Consider the following 8,573-nt stretch of genomic DNA (forward strand, 5'->3'; position numbering starts at 1 on the left):
TAATTTAATTTTAAGGTTCTTACTACTTAGCGTTAGATTTTCTCTTGGAAATTTTAAGATGGTGGATATTGTTTTAATCTACGAAAAACGGTATTTTATTTGAAAAGAAGGTCAAGAGACGAGACGTTTACCTTTTCTTTGACAATACGTTTCAGTAAAGTGATTTGATGAATGCAAAATAATTGTGCAACAAAATTAAATAAATAGGATGTGGTATGATTCCAAATGAGACAACTATTAAATAGAGGCAAACTATAAGTCACCATACGCCCTTCAGCAATGAGAAAACCCCATACCGTATACACAAATATGAACGGCAACAAAAACTTAAACACGAGCACATAGAAAAAGTTGGGAAATATGCATACTGTAAAGAAGGGAGCACAGCTGTATTACCTTCTAAAATGGGGATAATCAAAAATAAAGGAAGTAAAATCTTCCAATTTTTTCTTAATAAACGTATTTACACTTTTGGTATTTGGCTGCTTTTTGTGTTCGAATGACCTCAAATCTACCCCGAATAACCTTTTGACGTCAAGCAACTATCACTTTGCTATTGTTACGTGATGTCAAAATTTACTGGAAATTGTAATATCTTACGTAATGGCAGACAATTTTGCATACAAGTGTAAATACGTCTATTTCTTTGCTTTAATTGTCCCGCGCGAATTATCCAAATCAAGACAAGAACGATGATAGTTGTTAGTATTGAAGTAAGTCTCCTTAAATTATGTGCGTTATCATTACAGAATTGTGACCATAAAAACAATGAAATTCCGACTGATCTGAATAAGATGTGATTTAAAACAATACAGCAATATGTCTGCAATACAAGAGGGACGAAAGATACCAAAGGGACAGTCAAACTCATAAATCGAAAACAAACTGACAACGCCATGGCTAAAAATGAAAAAGACAAACAGAAAAACAATAGTACACATGACACAACATAGAAAACTAAAGAATAAACAACACGAACCCCACCAAAAACTAGAGGTGATCTCAGGTGCTCCAGAAGGGTAAGCAGATCCTGCTCCACATGTGGCACCCGTCGTGTTGCTTATGTGATTACAAATCCGGTAAATAGTATAATTCGGTAGGTCACATTCATGAAAGGGAAGGGGATTGTAGTTACGACGTAAGGAACATATCCGATATCATTTGTGAAACGGTTATTCCATAACGGTCAACCAACTCGTGATGGCGTCCGTAAAATTTACGAAGGGATGATTTCAACTTCACCATTTGGAACTCTTGGTTTAATAGCTTCCTTGTGAGCAGTAACCCTCTATCAAGAAAATCAGGATAGGAAATGCAAGCACGGGAATATTGTATCAATTGGGAGATATATACCCCGTATGCAGGTGCTGCTGGAATGTTGCTACTTAGAAATGGAAAGTTCACAATTGGAAAGCTGAAATCATCTGTTTTGTCGTAAAGTTTTGTTTTCAACCGACCCTCATTGTCAATTTCTAGATGTAAGTCAAGATATGAAGCTGACTTAACTGTATCTGTAGTATCCTTTATCTCCAATTCGATGGGATAGATGAGTTCTACATAGTCACCAAATTTTGAATTGTTTAGTGAAAGAACGTCATCTATATAGCGGAAAGTAGAGTTAAAGGATATTGCTAACTTCTTATCTTTCTTCCTAAGAAGTTCCTGCATGAAGTCAGCCTCATAATAATAAAGAAACAAGTTGGCAAGTAGAGGGGCACAGTTTGTTCCCATTGGGATGCCGACAGTCTGTTGAAAAACACGTCCTCCGAACGTTACAAATATGTTGTCAATCAAGAAATCAAGCATCTTGAAAATATCGGTTTCAGAGAATTTTTTGTTTGAATCAGAGTGATTCTTTACAAAGTATGATTTATCCCTCCCTAAGACAAGATACTTGTATCTACGTTGGCCATTCTTGTTTATGAAGCAAAGTTATACCAACTCTTTCAATTTGTCTTTTAGTTTGGAATGTGGAATACTTGTGTAAAGAGTAGAAAAGTCAAATGTTTTAATACTGTTACAAGATGAAAGAGAGTTAGATTGTATGTACTCTAAAGGATCTTTGGAATTTTTAAGTATCCACATCTGATTCACGCCACCTCTAGAATAGGCAGTTTCATAATAACTTTGAAGCCCGTCTTTGATTGCTGATAAAATAGATGTTAATAATTTAGAAAGAGGTTTCGTGGAGCACTTGGAAGACCCAGCAATATACCGTTGTTTGTAAGGACACTTATGTAATTTAGGTATCCAATACAGTGATGGAAGATCCAGTTCTTCATCTTTGGTTGAAATACCAAAGGAACAAAGAACAGACCTATGATTATCCAGGATTTCCTCTTTGGTAGTGTCGTGAGGGTATATGTTGAGTTTCCAAGTGAATTGTCTATACCTAATACGTTTATCAAGCAATTAATGTAGTGACTTTTACAGACAAAAACGATGTTATTTGGGGCTTTGTCTGCGGGGACAACAACATATTTATCATGGAGGTCGGATAAGTGTTTAGCAACATTTGGGTCTTTAAATGAACTGCGCGCAATTAGTGCCAACATGAATACATACAACCTGAATACTCTTTACTGCTGAACAGTACACTTAGGTGGGAAGTAGAAGATCAACAACTGTTTCATCTCACAGTTTTAATCTATATTAATCGTATCTAGTATATTTACATTGTCCAAACATAAGATGACTTTAAATGAGCTTCATCAATCATTCAATCATAAATTTCACAGAATCATTAATAGGTTGCCTTTGACTAAGTTAACATACGTTTTGGGGACTTTCGACCTTTTAATGCTTCCACTTCGTATTTGATTTGAGCTTTACAAATGAGTCTCATGTAAATGCAACACACGTCTGATATACGAAATTGACTAGTATCTTTGATATGTTGTTTCAAAACAATTCGAAAAAGTCCATTTGAGAAGCTTAAGACTGTGAGGAAGTGTAATTTTTAATGTCGAATAAGAAGTAAGCAGACAACCAAATTCATGTTGCCATTTGTTTCCTTCACAACAATAGACATGTTGTGCCTTTACAATATGTAAATATCTAAATCGACTTAGACAATCTACAACAATAGACAGGTTGTGCCTTTACAATATGTTAAGCTCTAAATCGTCTAGAACAGTCTACAACATTAGACAGGTTGTGCCTTTACAAAATGTAAAGATCTTAATCGTCTATAACAGTCTACAACATTAGACAGGTTGTGTTTTTACAATGTGGAAAGCTCTAAATCGTCCCGAACAGTCTTCAACTATTGTAGGTTGTGCCGTTACCACAAGTAAAGCTCTAAATCGTCCCGAATAGACTTCAACACAAGACATATTGTGCCTTTACCCTATGTAAAGCTCTAAATCTTCCCGAACGGTCTACAACAATAGACTTCAACTATTGCAGGTTGTGCCTTTACCATATTTGAAGCTCTAAATCGGCTTGAACAGTCTTCATCAATAGACAAGTTGTGCATTTATCATATGTAAAGCTCTAAATCGTCCCAAAAAGTTTTCAACAAAAGACAGGTTGTGCAATAACCATATGTAAAGATACAAATCGTACCGTACAGTCTTTAACAAAAGACAGCTTTAGCCTTTACCATATGTAAAGCTCTAAATCGTACCGTACAGTCTTCAACATAAGACAGGATGTGCCTTTACCATATGTTAAGATCTAAATCGTCTTGAACAGTCTACAACAATAGACAGGTTGTGCCTTTACCATATATAAAGCTCTAAATCGTTCCGTACAATATTCAACAATACACAGGTTGTTCCTTTACCGTATGTTAAGATCTTAATCGTCCCGAACAGTCTAAAACAATAGACAGGTTGTGCCTTTACCATATGTGAAGCTCTAAATCGTCCCGAATAGTCTTCAACAATAGACTGGTTGTGCCTTTATCAGATGTAAAGCTCTAAATCGTCCCGAACAGTCTTCAACAATAGACAGGTTTTGTCTTTACCATATGTAAAGTTATAAATCTTCTCGAACAGTCTTTAAAAATAGACAAGTTGTGTCTTTACCATATGTAAAGATATAAATCGAACCGTACAGTCTTTAACAACAGGCAAGTTGAGCCTTTACCATATGTAAAGATATAAATCGAACCGTACAGTCTTTAACAACAGGCAAGTTGAGCCTTTATCATATGTTAAAATCTAAATCGTCCCGTACAGTCTTCAGCAATAGACAGGTTGTGCCTTAACAATATGTTAAGATCTAAATCGTCTAGAAAAGTCATCAACAATAGATTGGTTGTGCCTTTAATTACCATATGTAAAGCTCTAAATCGTCTCAAACAGTCTTCAACAATAGGAAGGTTGTATCTTTGCCATGTAAGATTTAAACCGTCTAGAACAGTCTACAACAGCAGACAGGTTGTGCCTTTACTATATGTATAGCTCTAAATCGTCGTTACAAGTCTTCAACCATTAACAGGTTGTGCCTTTACATATGTAAAGCTCTTAAGTTTCCCGAACAGTCTTAAACAATAGACAGGTTTTGCCTTTACAATATATCAAGCTCTAAATCGTCCAGAACAGTATTCACCTATTGCAGGTTGTGCCCTCACCATTTGTAAAGCTCAAAATCGTCCCGAACAGTCTTCAAAAATAAACAGTTTGTGCCTTTACCATATGTAAAGCTCTAAATCGCCCTGAACAGTCTTCAATAATAGACAGGTTGTGTCTTAGCCATATGTATAGCTCCAAATCGTCCCGAACAGTCTTCAACAATAGACAGGTTTTATCTTTAAAAAATGTATTGCTCTAAATAGTCCCGGACAGTCTTCTACAATAGACAATGCAAGTTTTGTCTTCACCATTGTAAAGCTCTAAATCGTCCCAAACAGTCTTCAACAATAGACAGGTTGTGCCTTTACCATATGTAAAAATATGAATTGAACCGTACAGTCTTCAACAATTGGCAGGCTGTGCCTTTACCATATGTAAAGATATAAATAAAGGCAACAGTAGTATACCGATGTTCAAAACTCATAAATCCATGGACAAAAAACAAAATCGGGGTAACAAACTAAAACCGAGGGAAACGCATTAAATATAAGAGAACAACGACATAACACCGAAACGTAACACACACAGAAACGGACCAAGCATCAGACAAAACACCACGAGAATAACAAATATAACATGAAAACCAAATACATGAATTTGGGATAGACAAGTACCGTGCCACGTCTTATCTCAATTTCTCAAAAATAAGAGAAAACACAAACGACTCAACGTTAAAATGCAACACACACAGAAACAAACAATAATATAACAATGGCCATCTCCTGACTTGGTACAGGACACTTTTAAAGGGGAATAAAAGTGGTGGGTTGAACCTGGTTTTGTGGCATGCCAAACCTCGCACTTTAATGGCAAAGTTAAATATAACATTGAAATGACAACATAATATTACAGGACTACAATACAAATTAATAGAACATATTAGACAAAGAAAAACATGATTAATAGATAACAAAAAGCATCAGGTTTAAAATTCAATACGCCAAAAACGCGCCTTGTCCACACAAGACTTACAAGTGACGCCCAGATATAAAAGATCGAAAGTGAAAAAAGTACAAAGTTGTACAACACTGAAGATCAAAAGTTGAAAAGGTTTCGCCAAATACGGCATTGTTTTTATGCCCGGGATAAGAACATTCTTATTATATAGAACAATTCATGCTATTGCAAACAGTAAATTTTATCAAATGAATATGAAAGAGATATACATAAAGAAACTGAAGTATTAACTAATTACAGAAAACTAAACCCGAATACATAACGCCCAGATATAAAAGATCGAAAGTGAAAAAGGTACAAAGTTGTACAGCACTGAAGATAAAAAGTTGAAAAGGTTTTGCCAAATACGGCATTGTTATTATGCCCGGGATAAGAACATCCTTATTATATAGAACAATTCATGCTATTGCAAACAGTAAATTTTAACAAATGAATATGAAAGAGATATACATAATGAAACTGAAGTATTAACTAATTACAGAAAACTAAACCCGAATACAACGTACCGTACAGTCTACCACAATAGACAGGTTGCGCCTTTACCATATGTTAAGATCTTAATCGTTCCGAACAGTCTTCAACAATAGGCAGGTTGTGCCTTTTTATATTTTAAGATCTAAATCGTCTAGAAGGGTCTTCAACAATAGATAGGTTTTACAATTACCTTAAGAAAAAGTCACGCACTAAGCAACCTTCGTCAATAGACAGGGTGTACCTTTGCAACATGTCATGCTCGTAATCGTTCTGCCTTTTTTCTACAATTTCTTCAGGAAAAACTTTAGAAAAGAGGCGAAACATACCAAACGGTCATTCAAACACATGACGTTTCGAAATTGAAAAGACAACGTTATGGCAAATACAAAAAAGGACAAGACGACAGCAACAGTATACAAAACGCAGCATATGAAACTTAAGATTGACCCAAATCAAATATAAAAACCGGAGATGACCATAGTTGATAAGGAAGGGTAAGCGATCCTGCTCCATATGGGTCACCCGTCATGTAGCTTATGTCAAATAAAAGGTAATTAGTCTTATTCGGTATATCCCAATTGAAAAAACAAACCAATTGAAACATGTTCGTCGTTATTTGGGCAGCAGATATTCCATAACGGTCAACCACCTTGTGATGGCATCCGTAAAATTTTCTAACTAAAGGTTTCAATTTTACCACTTTGAAATTATAGTTTAATAGCTTCCGTGTGAGCAGCAACTATCTATGAACAAATGAAGAAGGCTAGGGGGTTTGTCCAGTAAAATCCCCTTTTGCCCCAAAATATAGCAGTTTTACAAAATTGTTATCATGTAAACTTTTAGCTATTGATTGGAAAATAGAATACTTCTGCCACATAAATATGGGCTGTTTTTTTACAATACAATGCACATATATCGGATACTAGCATCATAAAGTCATGCTTAATGACTGAAATCCTCGAAATGTTTGCATTTAGTTAATTTTTAGACGGTTTCCGTGTGAAATGGGAGTGGCCGCATTTGTGTTCATTCTTAATATTTAAATGTAAGTTGTATTTGATGATAATACATAACATATGTAAAAGTTGAGAATGAACACGGATGCGGTCACTTTCATTTTTGACAAAAACCATCTGAAAAGTGACATATTATGGCATATTTGATAGATTTCCGTATCTAAGCTTGAGTTGGAGCGTTTTTAGTGACTAAATCAGTTAAAATATTTCACATATACTTATTGATTCGACTAAATGGACACTCAAGTGTTTGCAGAGTGTCCAAAATCTTTCATCAGATGAACCTGAAATTTGAGGAAAATCGGCCCTTACCGGACCTACTCCTTTGATAGGAAATGCAAGCCCTATAATATTCTTCCAACTTGTAAGATACATTTCAATTTGACGGTTCATGTAATGCAAATCAAACAACGGGCTTTCGGAAGTAATACTATCATCTATTGTGTTTATGTTCATCAACACAAAGCCAATAGACGGTTATATTGTTTTTTTAAGTTCAAACTTGAAGTATAAGAAATAAAATAACAAAAATACCGAACTCAAGGGAAAATACCATATATAGTCATGATATATTTTGTTTTACTTTCTATGCGTTACCATTTAATTTGTTAAGGTTTATGACCCCTTCTGTAGCCATTTTTGAACGAATTTTTCAAACATCAATTTTATCAAAACTACAGATATAATGAATAATTGAGACAGGCCATTTTGTACATATACTAAGGGGAAACTTGATGCAAAGCATTATTATTTACTGTTTCATTGCATTTAATAGAAAAAGAGTACTTTGTGGCAAATAAGGGAGCTACCATTTGATTTTTATGGGGGGCTAGGATGAAAAATTTTGTCTTGCTTTTGTTTTTTAGTTGTTATCTCTGTCCTGCCTTTTTATTTTTTACTCTATTCGGTCCTGCCTTTTTTTACCAGTTTATCCTGACTTTTTTTACCCAAATTGTCATCCTGCCTTTTTTTTTTGCCAAGATGCTCCTCCTGCCTTTTTTTTTTACTCAAAACTCCTGTCCTGCCTATTTTTTTCAAATTTCATCCTAGCCCCCCCATAAAAATCAAATGGTAGCTCCCTAAACCAAGATTTTATAGAAAATCCACAGCCTTTAATACAGAGATTTTTGTTATAAAATTTGAAACATAGATTACTCACTTGCTTTCCTATGATGTGCTAGTGTTTATTTTTTACAAAAAGTTCTAACCAACCTGTTAACTCCAAAATACCTCGTGCAGAGTCACTAAAGTCGAGCGCACCCTCAATGGTGTACTTGATTTGGTCTATATTTTTATTTGTTTTGACCGAGAACTACATTAATGAACTTGTTTTAAGGACACCAATGCTAGCACTGCATGCAATAATCCTATATATATCAGTCATCAAACTGCCAAATATGATAGTACAAGGATAAAGGCTGTGGATTTTCTATAAAATTTCCATATGTTTAGCATTGAATCAACAGAAGGGTACATAATCCTTAATCAAAGTTTTCCTATTATTATTTGAATAATTTCGTAAATACAATTTGTTATTGTAGAATTT

The sequence above is a fragment of the Mytilus edulis genome, chromosome 10 (genome assembly GCF_963676685.1).
Source record: "Mytilus edulis chromosome 10, xbMytEdul2.2, whole genome shotgun sequence".
Taxonomy (NCBI): Eukaryota; Metazoa; Mollusca; class Bivalvia; order Mytilida; family Mytilidae; genus Mytilus; species Mytilus edulis.